The sequence below is a fragment of the Parasteatoda tepidariorum genome, chromosome 4, assembly GCF_982258835.1.
Source record: "Parasteatoda tepidariorum strain Cologne lab strain chromosome 4, Ptep-v5.0, whole genome shotgun sequence".
In the NCBI taxonomy this organism is placed as follows: domain Eukaryota; kingdom Metazoa; phylum Arthropoda; class Arachnida; order Araneae; family Theridiidae; genus Parasteatoda; species Parasteatoda tepidariorum.
This window is the reverse complement of record NC_141758.1, coordinates 122740772-122759818: the sequence shown is the minus strand read 5'-3', so window position 1 is coordinate 122759818 and position 19047 is coordinate 122740772. Positions and strand designations below refer to the sequence as shown.

Here is a 19047-nt window from a genome sequence, read left to right as displayed (position 1 = left end):
GCAATATCGGTCAGAAGACTTATTTTTTAGAGCTGCTCAGCGGTGACCAATACTTGATCACACTATTTTTCTATCGGTACACGAACTTGGTATTATTTTATCAGTTTTCGTAAATCAACTTGCTATCCTTCATTCAAACTAGTTATTTACTTTTAATCAGTCCCATTTGCTTCGAAATCTATGTTTCTATCAGTAATTATTTCAGCAAAACGCGCGCGTTAATTTAATAGTAAAACTTATTTACTTTACTTCTGTACTTGAAAATCTACTGTGTTAAAATCCAATACTTTACTCTAGGAATTTGACCATGTTATAATTTTGCCATTGTGCATTACCATGCAAACTTACTAATTTAAATCTGTACTTTAATCTATTATCATTAAATTATTTTCCGAACACACTCTTTTGATTTTTTTTACTATCAAGACTGGTTCTAACCCGTTAAAATTTGAGAAGTTTTTATAATCGAGTTGTTGCGAAAAGTTTGTATACTCCAATATCATTCATGCACTTATCTAACATACCTTCATTTGTTCAATACTTGAAACCTTAATATTTATATCGGTAGCCTAACCTACTATCATTATCAATATTGAGGAACTCAGTTGCCTTGACCGTCCGCGAGTTAAAGTTTGGTGCGGTGCTGCATATTAAAATAAATGAGATAATGTGGAAATTAATTTTCTTATAATTATATTTTTGAACTTATTTATTTTTAGCATATACAGAATTTGTAAACTTATTTAGTTGTAGCTTACTTTTACAATTCCGTCTAAAAAATAGATTTCAACAGAAAGTAACCTACTGAACGAGCTGCTGTTTTCAGGGTACGGCAGTCCATCCCTGTACTCAATTATTAATTTTATTTGAAATATTAAATTTATTTGCTGAGAGAAAATTCAGCATGCGATTGAATAATTTATTTACTTCGTATTTTCTATTTACCTTAAAAATAGAGAATTTATGGAATAAAACTGAAATTTTTACTACAGTTTTCAACATTAGATTTCAGAAACTGTATATCTTACTCCCTAACCTACCATCTTATTTTGGCGAATATATTTTTCAAATTTTATCCGAATTAAATTTTGCACTAGAAACTAACTCAACTAAATATGTCTAACTTGATCAATCTTCTGCTCAGCTAAAATTTTATTCTTCGTTGTAAATATGACACACACACTAAATAGTCTTTTAATTACATCACTGGCTTAGCCATATTCGTATTAAATACAATATAAATATAAGATCAGTTGAATCCATATACTTAAGAAATATTTTTGGGAATTAGGAGATTTAACTTCAATAGGGGGAGGGGGGTTAACGTTGAGCAATCGTATATGATTAATGTTATACACATATACAGCATGTTTTTTGTATCGCATTAAAAATATACAAAATATTAGACTGTTACAGATAAAAATGCTAAAAGTATATTTTAGAAAAATTCTTGACAAGGTTCTAAATTGTCCTATCTTCTCCATTTGTTCTCACTTCCAAGAGTCTTTTCTTCTATATCCTTGGCGATGATGATGAAGATTAGAGGGGTACAAGGCTTCACCAAGATACTTTCATCCCTCCCTGTAAAACATCTGACAAAAAGATTTAACTGATGGTGCCCTTTCAACTCCGCTTGCGATTTCCCTCAATGTTCCTCTGAGATTATTTTACGTTTTTCAAAGTTGTAACGTCTTTCTACTCTCGAACCCTCTGCAGCACTGTCAAATTTTTGAGGTTGCCAGTCTCCACCCACTCTACCCTTCTGTTATTAATCTGTAGTTCTGAGGTAAAAAAAGGCTTTTCCAGGCATTCGTTCAACTGATATACTCTCAATTTTTGTCGGATCAGATCAAATTTAATATTCTCTCAGGGTTGAGTCTAGAATTAGTAAATAAGGAGACTTGGTAGGTGAATGAAACAGATATATGCTTGTTTTCCATTTACTTTCATTGTAGTGATGCTTAATATTTGGCAATTAAGGATGATTCATTGTATCAGTAAGACCTTAAGTCTGAACCATACAACCCATCTCAGGTCCTAATATTTTTCTCTGATAGTAGTAGATTGCACTGCGGTAGGTTTGGCAACTGTGTCTACGCTAAATTAGAGGTTGGTTTGAATTTTCATCGCAGGTTTCGCAACACAGACAACTGTTCGAATGTTAGCTCAAATCTTGCCATCAGAGAGGCTTTGAATTTCGCCCTTCATTATGAACTTACTGACACTTATATTCTGATGGACGGCAATTGTTCAATCAAATACTTACAAAACTGGACAAAAAAGAATTGCACAAGATGTAATTTTCAAAATTTTTATACTTTCACAGTCAAGTTTGCTTCCAATGAATCTCTTCCCACTTCGGGGTCTATGAAAATGAGAAGGTGGATATGGGGCGAGTGTTACCGGCATTGTCAACCGTCATCGATGAAAAGGTATCCCATCATAGAATCGAGTTAACAAGTCCTATATACTAGTGAATTAGAATTGTATTTTTGTAGTGGTAGATACACTACAGTACTCCCCCACCAGAACTATATCTGATAGAATTCGAATGCCAGTACTTGACTCATTGCTGTTTTGTGAGATGCCGGGAAAACTGTATTAAGTTCACCGTCATGGTTGCTCCTATGTTGCTATTAGCAGTCGAGTGTATACAGGCCGACGTTGTGTGTGTAATTGAGACCTAGTAGCAGTAGCGTGAAGAGGTGAAAAATGCCGCAGTCACAAGTTGCAAGTCAACTGTTCAATGTGGACCATCCATTAAAATAGTTGGTTCGAGGTGGGAGTTTCTGTCAAGATAGGGGTGTTCATATCAAAGTGGGAGTTTCTATCAAGGTATGCATTTTCACATCACGTCCGGGTCACCAAAGTTATCAACCATGTCAAACTTGATCTATGAAAAGGCACCCCACCACAGAATTGAGTTAACATGTCTTATATACAAGTGAATTGGAATTATATTTTTGTAGTGGTAGAATTGTCTCTGCAATTTGATGATTAGCCAGTTTACGAAGCGGCTACATATAATGTTTGAAATTCGTCGTAATCACATGTATTAAATAATTAATTTGGCATCATATGACATTTTTTTCACTCATCACTTCTTATTGAATTCATATCTGTGTGAGCAACGTATTAAACTATTCAACAGATTGACTCTACAGATCCTGAAACAAGAAGTACATTTTTAATGTCTTTTCATAGCATGTTATTACAATTATAAAAATTATAACTACTGTCAAAACAACATTTCTCTCTAACAACTTACTGTAATATCTGAAAATGAGCAACGACTGACTTTGTTGTTTAAACTATTCTCTCGATCATTTGAAGGCTAAATTAAAACTTGAGGTTTTATTGTCAAAAATTATGCAAGACTCGCTTTATCCATTGCGTTTTATTTAAGGTTAAAGTAATAAAAGTTGTTGGTTGAGGGGATGACATTTTGAGGCAAAATAGTGATTACTAGATCATATCAACTAAAATGTTTCAAGACAAAATTCATTCTTGCATATGTGCTAACGGTATCGTACTATACATTAATGCTTGGAACCAAATTAAAAATTTTAGTTTGTAGGTCAAAAATGGGCTAACCTTTGTCCCAATCACGAAATGTTTTAGAGGGTTAGCTAACTAACATTTTTGATGGGTTTTTAATTTCCCAGCATGGGTCAACAAATGGCGGTGAAATTCATACTTTTGGTTTTATAGTTAAAAATTCTCGAAGTTATGTTTTGGTCGTAACTTTTTTCGGCGATCCAGCTAAGGAAATGGCAAAGTGAGCCAAAATTTTTTTTATTAGACTAACAAATCGGATTAAATGTCTGAAACTGTTTGAAAATTGATTAGATTTATTAAAAACTAGTGGGCTGCGCCCCTTGCTCGCTAACGCTCGCCAACCCCCGAAAATTGTTACGCAATCTTATATGGTTTGCTTCGCTCGCTACTAACTTAGAATTTTGTGCATTTGCAATGTACCTATGAATTCAAAACAATCATTCAAATTCATAAAAATTTTTTTTTAAAAAATTACATCTTTTTAGTAAATACTAAGTCATTAAAATAAATTTGAATTCAAATAAATGACATGTAATTCGTTAAACCTATTAGAAATGTGCTGTAGTATAATTCGTGATATAAATCAAAAATCGTCAAATAAATTCGTAATGTATAATTTCGTGAAGAAAAGCGTTTTCGAAGAAATACTAAAATAGAGATCTATCGACAAAGACTACTCACTTCTGCCTAGCTTAATAGTATGAGATTGCCGCAGCTGATGCTCTCTGGTTACTTCAGCTTCCGTTTTTAAAAGCGCTATATGTTGAGCCACCTCAGCTAGATTTGGCATGTGACATTTTTAGCGGCAATCATTGGTCGATTCGCGGTGTAAGAGAAACAGTAACGTAAACAAAACAAAGCAAACGTTGCCACCGGCGGAAAAGAAATACAGCCAAAATTTGGGAGCCACGTAAGAGAATCTTATTATATAAAACGCTAATAGGTATGTATCAATAAAACCGATGATATTTCTTTTCTCGCCTTGGCAACAGTTTTCATTTTTAATTAATAGGCTTCGGCGCGCAAGAGCACGTAGTGAGCATCATATGGCTAATCTATATTACATAAAACGCTAATACGTTTTAATTGATAGGCTTCGGCACGCAAGAGCACGTAGTGAGCATATCATATGTCTAATCGGGTGAATTCTCACCGAATTATCAAAAAAATTCTCACAAAATTATCTTCATAGAAGCGGATGCTTTACATCCGGCGTTCAGTACTATTTCATATTGTTTTACGACACATGGTTTTAGCCCTCTGGTGGGAAAGACATTAAAAATCATTAAACAAAAAAAGATTAAGCATTAAACAAAGATTAATCATTAAACAAAACTTACAACAGTTACTTTTCTCAACAACTGAAATTTTAGAATAGTGTGATTAAGAAAAATATGTGAACTGTTTGCAATTTCAAATTAATATTGAAATGCACAGGTTTAGAATTTTCTACAGTGAAACGTTTTCGGAACTTCAGTGTTCAAAAAAGTACACAAAAGCTAGACGTTAAGAACGTATCCAATGCGCGAGCAAAGAGAGCATCAGATTGCGAAGCAATCCGAAATTAACTGCGAAAGCAGTTCCGGGGTTTGGCGAGCGCCAGCGAGCAGGGGGCGAAGCCTCCTAGTTATATAAGATTAAGAAACCTAGATTAAGAAAAAGTTATTTTGAATGTAATTTTTTTGGGTCAGGTTGCCTACTGTAGGTAAAAAAACTTCTGCAATAAGGCGAATGTTATGAAGAAAGATTTAAATTTCCTTTAGTCTCAATATATTTTTATTTATCTTTTGGCTAGAGGAATAATCATTTCCTGCAACGGACTAACGCTTGGAGGTAAAATTCTAGCTTCGGTTATTGTCCAGGTCAAAAATGGGCTAAACTTATTTTTGCCTTGTTTAGGTGATTATCTAACGATGCTTTCTTGTGAGTGAACGAGGGTTACGTTTTAAAGCAGATTTCAAAATTATGTTTATCATCTTCATAATTTGCCACAACTTTTTTTTTGGAACGTTTTCTACCTACAATAGGAATGTTTATTCAATTCGATTATGTGCGAGACAGTGTCTCAGAGGATAAAGCGCTTGCCCTCAGTGGGGGGGGGGGATGCGGGTTCAATTCCCAGCAATGCCTAATATTTACGAATTCTGCTCCCGATTAGTACAGACCAGATGTGGTATATCCTCAATGTTAGACGGATCTTGGGTTCAAATCCCCTTGCCAACGGGTTAACAGTGGGAGTTTTTCCTCACTCGGTAACGCAAATGCAGGTGAGTTCCTTCAAAACGTTTTCCAAGAAGGTTACATTTATCCACGAGTTCAAACGCCGTTTGACGCCGGTTATAATATAGAATGGAGCAATTTTCTTTGAAGCGAGCGCTAACGAAATTTAGATAAATTTCACACCAACTAACAGTTCCGAGCAAAATTCGATAATTTGTTTAAAAGTTAACTTAAGCTGATAAGATGTTTTAGCCAAAAATTACTTATAAGCAGGTTAAAAATAAACATTCCCCCGCAACAGCATAATAGGTTCTAGGGAAAGAATCAAGAGAGCATCATGCATTGACCGCCTTTACTTTGAAGACGAGCTGGTACAACTGGATTTGAAGCTGGTGGACCTAAAAACTTTGGGGATCGAACCCCGGTTCTCCCAAACACACTTTAGTGCCTTCTCATAGTGGCTCTTTCTTTATCGTGTCCAAGAGAAAGAAAAAAATCTTGTCGTCTAACAATTTTTTTAGAGGAAAACAAGGACTTCCGATATCAGCTTTAAAATTGTCAGTTTCTTTAAAAGCTAATAAAATGCTGTTTTAACCGTTTTTCTTATTTTGATTAAAGATTTGTTCTTACAAACTTTTGGAGGTCAAATACAGATCCTTGGTTTCTAGTTCAAAAATTACGTGAAACTTGTAATTTTAAAATATTTTAGCTGTCTGGAATGATGGACGAAAATGAAGACAGAAATATTTTGATGGGTTATGCAGGGATGGACAATACGTGAGACAAATTGCTTGCTTAGTAATTCTGAGTATAACGTCACTGATGAAAATGATGAAACGTATGAATAAAGTAGTACTTATAATGTAGCACGTATAAAGTAGTACTTCTATCATTTTATTTTATAACGTAGTCATAGATTACGGCATAAAAAAATCAAAAGCAAAATTAAATTAATAGCAAAATACATTAATTTGTCATTTTAAGATTTCAACAAAGTAAATTGGAAAAAAGTATAAAGTCGGTACAATTGTTACATCAGTAACCAACGTGAGATCCCTTTGTATTCAATTACATTTTCCAATCTCACATTCATGGACCCAGATAGCGTTCGTAAAATTTTGATATCAATATTTTTTTCCAAATATCTTGATTGCATAAATCGAATAAGAGTTGTTCTTGAATTGTCTATCCAATCTGTAAAAGTGTCTTACTAATATCGTTCAAAGATTTTCTACCGGATTCAGATGTGGGCTACGTGATGGCCACTTAACCGCTTTCCTGATCATCCCGAGTTAATTCGGGTATGTATATATTGCAAATATTGACTATCCCGAGAAAACTCGGGAGTAGTAGAATTTGTCAGTACGTTTTGTTTTATCCCATTTTTACACGGCCCGAAGAAAAAATATAATATGATGCGATTGGTTTGGAAGTTTGACAAGTTTTGTTTAGAATTTTTGCTGTTTGATTTTATTTTATTTTATAACCGTCGTTGAACAGCCGACCCAATTTCATGGATTTATGACTACTAATGTTCAACTCCGCAGCCTTGTAATTTTGAACCCAATCCAGAGGACAAGGGAATTCCTGAATCAAGTATTGGGAGAAATTTGTCTTCGTGGAGGACTTTTTGATGGAGCTAACCCGCATTTGCGCTACACGGAGAGGAAGACCACGAGAACCTCTCACGGTTAGCCTGACGGCAAGGGGACTCTAACCCATGATCCATCTATCACTGAGGATATTTCACGTCAGCACTGTGGTCGGTGGAAGCCGGATCGATTGGGATTCGGACCCGGTTTGGCTCATTGGAAGGAGAACGCTCTATCTCCTGAGCCATCGCGGTTTGCTGTTGGATTGTGGAACTGCACACGTCTTTTGTACGATTGTACATACGATGGTTGCTAGAAGAAAAAAAAAGAGTAGAAGGAAATGGCATCACTGGCGTTTAGAAAGTATCACTTTGTATATATTTTAGACAAGGGACAACACAAAGACTAATATATAAGTTTTTTTCATTTGCCCGAGATAACTGGGGATAGTAAACTGATGGTAATTTAAATGTGTTTCACACATAAAAAAAATTAAAATTTCAACTTAAAACTTGCATACTATGTTTTGTTTTAGTTCCTTCATTTATTACTGAAATAAAAAATCTATAGATTTTTTGCATTTAAAAAAAATGGTAAGGGAAGCGTTTAAGTGATTTCATGCGGTGTTTAGTTGAATATGAAGTACGGCATTGCTTCAGGAAAGTACGGCATTGCTTCAGGAAACGTACAACTTCGGAATAAACATATATCTTTATCGATGAGTTCAAATTCTTTGCGGTCGAAAGTATGGATCCATTTATGCTAGTTTCACTCTTTGCTTATTTCGTTGTATTTCGTGAACTTTTAAAGCGAATCGAGAACATTCCTTTTAATCCAAGTCCCAGCAATGGTTGGAAGAATAGGCCGAAAACCAGTTTCAAGATCATCACCGGCTCAGCCCCTAAATGCTGCCTTTTCCCTTATACGCAGGTCCCGTGCCCACTTTTCGGAAAGCGGTTTACATTATGTCTATGGAAGTTAGCCTTCTTCCCTTAGTTCTTTGGAAATAGATTTCTATTTCTCAGGAAGCATTCGACCCATTTCGTTCAAATTTTACATTTTGCCATATACATTAGTTAAAACAAATGATAAGAAAAATAGTTCGTTTTTTATGCAATAAAAAAACTGACAAGACAAATAAAGCCAAACCTGGTCAAAATAAATGAGAAAAAAATGGGCACAATCTGTATTCTAAATTTAAAAAAACTAGTCACTTGTCCAGGGCAGAAGCTGACCGATATCCTGTCAGAGAAAAACATATCTAATAGGGTGTATAATCGCCCCAACAGCTACACAACTCTCGCACAGCTACATCAACTCTCGCTACATACTGTTTATCAGGGTAGATATCAATGACTATGGCAACCACACCCGCTCCTGCCCCAAGTTAACCTTTAGCTCACCGATGGACATTGGAGTTGGTCTTTAAGCGGCAATGAAGCATCCATGGATGTTTCATACCTGTTCGATGGGATTCAGTTCAGGGGACGTCGTAATTCAATCGTTGAATATTACCCGATTAAAGGCAATCATCCCGAACTGAGCCCTGTATGGGGAAGCGTTATCGAACAAGAGGTTGAAATTCGGTCCACATGATCCGCGGAAAAGTATCACATAGGGTGCAAGGATTTCGTTCCTGTATGGCTGACCTGTCAGAGGACATCAATCGAACACATAAAGATCGGTATGCTTGCCTATCATGATGCCTGCCCAGACCATCAGACCACCTCGATCATAGTGGTCCTTTTCGACAATGTTAAAGGACCCATATCGACTCCCCGGATCTCTTTAGATGAGAATGCGTCTCGAGTAGGTGTCCAGGCTGAATCTCAACACATCGCTGAAGAAAACCCACTCTCAATCATCCTTCGTTTCCGGAACCATGCTAGACGGTTTTTTTGTGGTTCACGGTAAACGGGACGCTGGGTTCAGGACGCCTGGCATACGGGGCACCTGTATTAAGCCTCTAGTCGACTGTTATCCGTAAAATAATAAATTTCTGCTGCATTATGCAGATTGCGAGGCTTTCACGGGGCTACCCCTTTTGGCTAGAACTGGCTAATAAAAATCTTGAGACAGCGTTGTTGCCCTTTTGTCGCTTTGATCAGGCTGACGAACTGCTGCTCCTCTCCCCCTCTCTCTGTGGACTTTCTCGAAACCTAGAGGTTCTTTCAACAAGTAGGCTGTTGGTAGGACACTGAGCCCGTGTCCAAGAGGTCGTGGGTTCTAACCCCGCCGGCCGAAGACTCCCCGTGTTTTCAATGGTGACTGTTGCACTCTAAATCTGTTGAGTCACCAAATCCTCCATGTTGCCATAACAAATCCTTCCTGTGGGGGTACTGATCCAGAAGTTTCTTTGTCTTCTAGATTGGTTCAGAATTACAAGGCTACGGAGTTGAACGTTAGTAGTCATAAACCCAAAATTGGGTCGGCTGTTCAAAGACGGATATAAGATATAAAAACCAAGTAGCCTGTGATTGGCCCACTTTGTGTCTTTCAACTCCCCGTCATCGTGCTGCATTGACTAGACTATAAAGACTGGCGATACTAAAGGTGGGTAAAAAAAATGTCAAAAAAAAAGATTGAACTAACAAGGGAAACTAGGGAAGTGTGACTCGCCAATTTTAAAATAAACTAGTGGGATGTATGCCTTATGAGGAATAATTTTAAGGGGCAACATTCGTTTCGGCCCATATAAGGTCCTGTGAGAGATAAAAAATAATTCAATATATAGAAAAATCGATATTTTATTACTTCAGTGCAGACTATTAGTTATTGTAACTGTCTCATACTCCAATTAATTTGTAATTAATTGGCTAATTAATTAATTTTCTAATTAATAAATCAATTAGCAAATTAATTAATTAATTATTAATTGATTGATTTGCAATTACATACTCCAACTAATTTTGAAAATTTTTGAAGAAAAAAAAGTTAAAAAATTTGATGTCAATTTTTTTTTTTAAATTAACCTAACAGGTTTTTTTTGAAAAACTACAGATATATAAAATTTTCAAAATCAATTTTCAGAATAAATATGCATTATATAGTACGTGAAAGTAAGTACCACAAAATTAATTGGAGTATGAGACAATTACAATAACTAATAGTCTGCATTGAAGTAATAAAATACCGATTTTTCTATATATTGAATTATTTTTTATCTCTCACAGGACCTTCTATGGGCCGAAACGAATGTTGCCCCCTTAAATTATCCCTCATAAGGCATACATCCCACTAGTTTATTTTAAAATTGGCGAGTCACACTTCCCTAGTTTCCCTTGTAAGCTACGCTGTTTCAGAACGTCTTTACGCTACAATCTTAGGCGAGCAAATGAGGTACCACTACATAAATGTGATCATAGCACTACGACCATAAGATGTCACAGACTACTGCGTGGCAAGGTGTGCGAGAAGAGCTTAGCTATCATCTCATAACTCATTTGCATATAGGTGTTGCTTTTTATTTATTTATTTTTTAAAAAAAAAACGTTCCTTCCTTAATTGGTTTTATCAAAGTAAAGTTATATTCTTTGAAGTGACGCAGAAATTAGAATACCATACTATTCAATTTTTTTTCCCTAATCATTAAAGAAAATAAAACATGATAAATAATTATTAAAAGTCATTTTTTGCATGGAATTATCTTCGGATAAATATATTTTATAATTATGCACAAAATATTTTCAATTCGCTTAAAAAGTTCTCTAGATATTGGGGATTAAGCAAAAGGTAAAATTAACATAAAAGGGTCAAAACTTTGGGAGCCATATTTTACAGATTGCTGCTATTTCTTACATTTTGAGGGTCAGAAAAAGTACGTTTATTTGTCCGATTTTGTAACTTTATATATCGTCTGCGCTAATTAATTAGCTTATTTAATCCTCGAACCATTAAGATCTAGACCGAATACTTGAAGATCCAATCATGAGATTAAAACTATTTAGGTTGATTTGTTTTTCTTCTTTTATGCACTGTTCATCAAAATAAAATTTTATTGCGGAAATAGCTTTAAAGAAGTCTCATTTCAGTTGAAATGAACAGATTTGAGAAAAAAAGCCAACAAAAGAAATTGGTAGTAATATTAACAAAAAGGAGTGATACTTTTTGAAAAAAAGCATAAAAGTATTTCTACTGCAACTAAAATGATGAACTGGTGAAGTTGTTTCAGAAACTTTACTGTTGTCATTATAGTTCATTTACGTCGCATTAGAGCTGCACAATGGGTCATTGGCGACGGGTCTAAGAACCATCCCTGAGGATGATCCGACCATCAGAATTTTGATCCTCTGTAGAGGGGATGGCAACCCAACGACCTGCGCGCGAAGTCCAGCACTTCACGGTAGAACAGTTGAACGAGTACCCATACCGCACACCCTCGGGTCCCTATGCAGAGTGATTCAAGTGGTCACCCACCCGCACACTGACCACAGCCAGTGATGCCTGACTACGGTGATCTGCTGAATGATCAGTCCACTTGCGGGGCCAAAAACTTTACTGAGAAGTGAAAGTTTGAAAACTTAATTTTTGGTAAAAACAAGTGTAGACATGTGTGTTACAAAAGTGATAAATCATGAGAAGGATATTCTTACCTGACATATAGTGTACGTCATTATACAGCTAATTTAAAGCCGCAACTCTTCCCTATCAGAAAAATAGTTACTTTAGTAGAACCATAACTCCAAAAAAGCAGACTAAATAATGTAATCAGAATTGAAGGGTGTGTCACAATTCCGCCCGGAATTGGAAATAAAGTTGGTTTGATCGCCAAATTTAAATCCCTGAGATATTTTTTATGGGGTTACATCAAAGATTTTATATTGATTTCATAGAATTACGAACATGGACCACATCCGCCACCATTGATCGTAATATCTTGCAGCAAGTGTGTGCAAGAATTTTAATTCCGCATCACCAAAGATTCTCATATTGAACGTTTTAGGAGAGAAAAAAATGTTCCTTTATCAAGTGAAAGTAAAATTTGTAGATGTATTGATAGTATTTTGTTTGTTATAAATCTTCGAAGCACTGAATGAAATTGTGACACTCCCTGCATATAATTGTAGCCTTGAATAATAAAAGTAAGACACTAGTTAAAAAATATACATATAATAAACAGTTTATTGGGTTCATTATTGGATAAGTTTGCAAAGCGCTGTTTGAATTTGGTATAAGAAAGTTCCACACTACATGCTCTTTAATCCCGATCATGTGCTCTTCTACAGTTCCAAAAACGCATGGTACATATGTTAGTAAGCATAAATCACCATACAATCCATGGTCCTTACGCAAGTTGCTAGAGGGTGCCTCCCAGCGACCCCCATAAAAAGCCTGTTTACAGTAACTGTTTTCATTTGCTCTGTAGATCTCCGATCTGATGGATGCGTTACTCAAATCGGCGGAGATGCATTGCATGCACGGAACTACGTACGACAATGCAAGGGAAGTTCCAAAGATTGCACGGATGTCGTTTTCCAACATGTCCATGTTGCAAGAATATTTCAACGACTGAATCAACAACTATGCGAAAGGGGTTCTTTTTCAAGTTGCACGCAGTTCTTTTTCAAGTTGCAGTAAATTTTGCAAGTACATAAAAGTAGTTTTGTTTTATATTTTGACATTACTTTAAATGATAAACAAATTTTAGGATTTGCATTTAATCTTTTTTGTACGTAACTGTATATTTGTTAGTATTCGCCGAATTAAAATGTAGTTTTTTTTTTCAATTACTTTGCTCTTTCTATAGTTCCGATAAGATTATACTAGCAATTATTCTAGAGTTATTACTGAATTCAGTAATTTTGAATATTTTTTTACAAAGGAAAAAATTGCGTTGTAAAAAGTAAACTTTTCTGAAAACTTACTCATGACTAAACAATAAGCTGACAGAATTAATTTCTTTGTATTATTTTATTTTTAAATTGTATATTTGTCAGGATTCGCGGGATAAAAATTTGTTTTTTTCCAATTAATTTGCACTTTCTATCAGGGTTCGACAAGTGGGCCCACCTTAAAAAGACCTACTTGGGACGCTAATTGGGTTTTATTAAAAAAAAAAAATGTTTTCATTAAAACTTATTGATTCCCATTTAATTTTATGTAACTTATTCTGTAGCATAAGTTTGTCAAATAGATTTGCATGCTTTATATGATTAAGTTTTTAATATTTATAAAGTTGAAGAAACTTGAATCTGTAATTTTATATTACTATTAAAAACTTTAAGCGGGTTTTTTCAAAAAGTAATATTTAATGAAATTAAATTAGATAGAAATTTAAATAACATAGTCTGTAAGGATCAATTTTTCAAATGCAGTTGCATGCTTTATATTATTAATAAGCAGGTTTTGAATAAATTATGAAGGAAGTTGAAAATATTTTTTTACCCGTTAAAGCACTTAACAGGTTTTTTCAAGGTAATATTTTTAATAAAAAAATATTAACACACGTTTAACTTTAAATATACTAATATGTAGGTACTTTTTATATCTGCTTTTTTCATAATATAAAAGAATAATTTATTTTTTGAAATTAAAGATAAGGTTAAAATTATTTATCTAAAAAAGAAGTCTTCTTCTTAAGGTTAAATATTTGAAAAAATGGGACAAGTAACTGATACTCCTTGTAATTATACATAATTTTAATTTCACTTTCTATTAATCTTATTATAAAAACATGGAAAACCATTAAAAATTTATTTCAGTTTTTACTGATTATAAACAACTTACTCATACCTTAACAATATGCTGACAGAATTAATTGTTTGGTATTATTTTATTTTTAATGACTGTTCCTTATTGTCTGTTACCTTAAATATACTCGCTTCACCTTTCTTAATAAAATTTTTTACTTGTATTGCAGCAAAGATGAGTCAAAATTTTGAACAAGCGCCCGTTGGGGAAACTTTTAAATTGAGCATCGAAATGGAGAGCACATTTATTGAACTCTTGAAGAAAAAAGAGAACATTTGGAATGTAACATCCCGCCACCACAGGAAACATCATTTAAGAGCTCATAAAAAATTTATCGAAACTGCTTTTACATTTCTTTTGGAATAAATTGTTCACTTTTATCAGTTCCTGTTTTTTCCTAATTTTTAAATAGTTTGTGTTTATTCATGTTAAACCTTTAACAAAATAGTGCCGTTTAATAGCTTTCTTTTTTTTTAAAATTCAGTTTCACATAAACTTTTAATTTTCTATAAATAGCACAATTTTTTTCACACTAGAGCATTTCACTAAACATATATATAATAGTACTTATCGAACTCTTAAAAAACTATTTTAATAATTTTTCAAAAACTTAAAGTCAACATTAAAAAAATAATTGTTATTGCATTAATTTGGTGCAAAAATTTATCAAACTCTTAAATTTTGTTCTTACTGTTTATTTTTACTTTTATAATTTATATTAAATTTTGTTTTCTCCGTTGTAAAATATACATAGTAAATATAAATTGCAAAAAGCTATATTATGTTATTAAATATATGAAAAACTTAAAGGTAATTTATTTGAATAATTTAAAATAAGCATATGACTAAAGGTAAAAAATAATCTAAAAATATCTTTATTAACTAAAGATAAAAATCCATTGCGACTTATGAGTTTAATTTATGATAATAAGTGAAATTAATACAGCATGCAACGAATATATTTATAACAAAATGGTGATTTTTTCTTCCTAAATTACTTTTCCAATATTAAAACTAATTATATATTTTTAACATTTATGTCTAAGATTTCACAAATGAAAACAAACAGTTCTCTCAATTAATTTTCATAACAGCCTAATATCTGTCCTCGTAAGCGCCATGCTTTACTCCAAAGTGTCCTTCTCTTATCTTTTTTTTTCTTTATCAAACTGTAAATGATCAAACTTGAAATTGCTAAGGAAGGATCCATTGCCGTCGATTAAATTAAACTTAACTAACACACGAGCTGAGTCTTTCGATGAAAAATTTTATCCGTCTATGTATAAAGTGCTAAATCGCCTAAAGAGAAAGAAATCACTCGTTTACCAATGGTCAACTCTTTTCAACCGTATGGCAACCATAGTTCAACTGTTTCAGGTGGTTGTTGAACACATGGAGTAATTGAACGAATTTTCGCTATGTGTGATATGGCCTCAAGAATGCCATTTGTAACGGACGAAATTGTGCACCATATTTTGACGTGCGAAATTAAGTTTCGATCGTAAAACTACGTTGTTTCAATCTCTTTTTTTTCAACCATGGTTTTTGACACTCCACTATTTTCAACCTATTACGATACTCGAATTCCGAATTGTAAAATAATCACATTCTAACAAGCTTAATTTAGCGACTATTCTATCGTGAATCCATGTCGTTTTTTAATCATTTCCTCTTTAGTTTTTCACAATCCGATATTTTTTGTAAGAGATTAAGACGTTGAAATTCGAATTTCAAAGTAAGCACATTCTGATGCATTCACTAATAAATCGACGTCGTTTACATTGTTTATTTCTGTTTTGGTTTTCTTTTAGTATAAGATTCTGATATATGATATTTCGACGCAAATTATCACTTTTCTGAATTATCACTTTTTGATTCACGACGCTTTTAATACAAATTTGTTTCCGTGCATTTTTTTATCAATTTATCCTTTGCTTTTCAGTCATTTCATATGATTTTCTTAAAATCTGATATTTTATACAAATTTGTTTATATATTATGACGCAACTTACTAGTTTGGCAATAATAATTTCCTTAAATTAATCTTTCTTTTAAAGTTTTCTTTTTTCTGTTAATTCTAACTTTTTAGCTATTTTTTGTTAAAACAGTAGGTATAGTTACCTCTCATTGAACTTAGTAGCAAATAGTTGCCATTACAGGCTTTCTCTTCTCTCTTACAAAAAATAAACCTAAAATTGAAATGAAAACAATTAGAAATCAAATATAATAATATATAGTATATAATAAGCATTACAATATATGTTAAGGACGGGGTTACATTTAAAGCTTTTAGTATTAAGAAAACACTTAAAAACAATACAAAATAAATAATTATAGCTAGAACATCTTCCAGAGCTGTCTCCCCGTTGCCGTTTCGAGAGTGAGCGTTTGAAGGGAGTCTACTTTACTACAGATGGCGCTGCACTGCGTACGCAACATATATAATAAGTACTTTAAAGCACACAAGTTCGGAAATTAACTCAATCACAGGAAACTCAAAAGAGATGGATAAAATTCTCAATACATTTTTGTCTGATAGGCTTACAAAAAATTTGGTTGGTTAACGATTTTCTACAAAAGTTTAACGTTTCTATTCGATTTCTTTTTTGACGGTTTGGCAAACGAAAATAGCAAGTGAGCTCAGCTAATAAATTAGTTAGACTACAGTTTCTGTTTTAACAATTGTAATTGTTTTTAAATGTAGTGAATATCTATAAAAAATTAGGAAAAAGTAGCCATAATGATAATTTTCTTTTCAAAAGGTTGTCTATCGCAGGATAAACTTTTCTACAACAGGTCTACGATAGGAGACAAAATTTAAACTTTAAGTTATTGTTAAAAAGTTAAAACTGGTTTTAGTCATACTCTATTTTTTGACACGTGGAAAAACTATTTCACACAACAGTCTGAAGCTTGGTGATAAAATTAAAACTTGTGGTATTTAAGTCAAAAATTCGGTAGAACTTATTTTGGCCACAATTTTAGGGTGAGCGATGAGCTAACGAAAATATTTTGAGGGAGAACGTAAGTTAACGATTAATATGGATTACGTTTGTTCGCAGATTTTGAAATTGCGAGTGTAACAATTTTCAAAACATTTTTTTTTTTGGTACTTACAATGGGTAGGATTATTTATTTAGACAATAAGAGTCGCGGGAGACAGAGAGCTTCTCGTCCTAAAGGGGTGCCCTAGGTTGAAATCCCAGAGGAGGCTGGTCTTAAATAATTCTACTCCTGGCTCTCACAGACAACACTGGCGACGAAAAATACCCTCGATGGCAGATGGATCATGAGTTCGAACTCCCTTGCAGTCGGACTTAATGGGAGAGGCTTTCGTGGTTTTTCTCTCCATGTTTCGCGCTTTTCCTTACCTTGTTTTCCACTTCTGATTTGTTTCTTCAAAAAATCCTTCACGAAGGCTAGTTTTATTCCAATACTTGATCCAGGAGTTTCCCTGTCTTCTGAGATGGTTTCAAAATAACAAGGCTATGGAGTTGGACATTGAGAGTCATGAACTCAGGAGTGGATTGGCTGTTCGACGCTAGCTATGAATTGGTAAACGTATTGAGATGAGACAAAGATCAGAACTATTCTTTCCTGACCAAAAATCAGTTCAAACTTGTTGTTGAAGCTCTTTTTTTTAATGGCTGGGCTGGCGAAAGTATTTGGCGGATCAATATAAGATTAATTTCACACGTGCTAACAGTTCCAAACAAAATTCCTAAATTCAGTCCAAAAATAAACTTAATCAGCTATGAAAGTTGTTATGGCTTCGAAATACATGCAAGCATGTTAAAAGCAAGCATTCCTGCTATAGCCTAAACTGTTATAGACTGAGGGGGTAATGGTGGTTAATGGTTAATTATTTCATGGACCAATGCACTGTGGGCCAGAAGACTATCATCTTTGGCCAAAAGTTAAAAGTTAAATTTTCAACTAAAATAAGTGTAGGCAGTTTTAATATAGCCCAAATTAAGTATTCATAATTAAAACATTATTTATCATTATCATTCCAAACATTATAATTTACTTTTTGAACCGACGAGAGTAAAATGTAATGAGAAATATGTTAAAATTGTTTTTTAAATTTTTATTTCAGAAACATGTATGGGAATTTCACCTTACTGTTACATTTTTATCAGAATAATTAGTCTGAAATTATAGTACAACTTTTCAATTTGTTGGATTAGTTAATACTCTTGACAAACTTATAGTTTGTATCTTATCATTTGACATTTTACAATGTTTGAATGACATTCAAAACTTCGTTCCAAAAAGTTTTACCAGGTAATTAGCTAATTTTTTTTTGTTGTCTTCTTTGATGTTTCTTCTTTCGATAAAACCTGCCCATTTGGCCCGTATTGCACAGGTGAACTAAATATACCAAAAAACAAAAATATTTTTTTTCTTCCTGTTTTCGCGTTATTTTGTAATATTACCTCGGAAATATAATTTGCTTTTCATATTTAATATAAAATTACGAAAATTATTATATTTTCATTGCTATATTTAATTATTTAAACGTACTATATTATTATTTTTATTTTTGCTCGCCATATTTCAGCCGCCATTTGGGGGGGGGGGTATTTTCAGTGTATTTCAAAATTTTAGTTATGAATTCAATTTACCTGCACATAAAAGCCCCTAAATACCCCCCCCCCCTCATTGCTATATATAATAATTTTGAAACAAAGTTTATCGAAATACTAATTTTGGCCACGAAACCTTGGATGCTGGTCCACTGCGCAATGGCATGATGGTGATGTAGTAGCCGATCTCATTGAAATCGATCTGAAGACTGCAGGAAGGTCATCGAACCTCAGTTCTTCCCAAAGACCCACTGAGAGACATCGGGGGATCTTTCCTTATCGTGGTAAAAAATTTAAGCTAGTTGGCTAATGAAAAGTTCGCTGTTGTTATAAGCTTACGATATCCTCATATACACTAATTATTGCTGGTAAAAGTTTAAATGTTACTTCCAAATTAT

General features: G+C 33.6%; 2 long non-coding RNA genes across 7 annotated transcripts in view; one reads left to right on the top strand and one right to left on the bottom strand.

Moving 5' to 3' along the window:
* Nucleotides 1-1134: 1134 nt before the first annotated feature.
* The window catches only part of LOC107442806 (uncharacterized), a 194239-nt gene continuing 176326 nt past the window's right edge, over nt 1135-19047 (bottom strand). For 5 of the 6 annotated variants that reach the window (XR_015433401.1, XR_015433396.1, XR_015433398.1 and 2 more), the window contains 3 exons: nt 16182-16249; nt 11963-12014; nt 1135-3167 (listed from right to left, as the gene is read on the bottom strand). This is a non-coding gene — a long non-coding RNA (uncharacterized LOC107442806). The remainder of the gene's footprint in view (nt 3168-11962; nt 12015-16181; nt 16250-19047) is intronic. The other variant, XR_015433400.1, reaches the window with a different exon arrangement.
* Nucleotides 12584-14443, top strand: LOC147812680 (uncharacterized). Its single transcript, XR_015433402.1, has 2 exons — nt 12584-12956; nt 14230-14443. It is a non-coding gene; the product is annotated as an uncharacterized LOC147812680 (long non-coding RNA).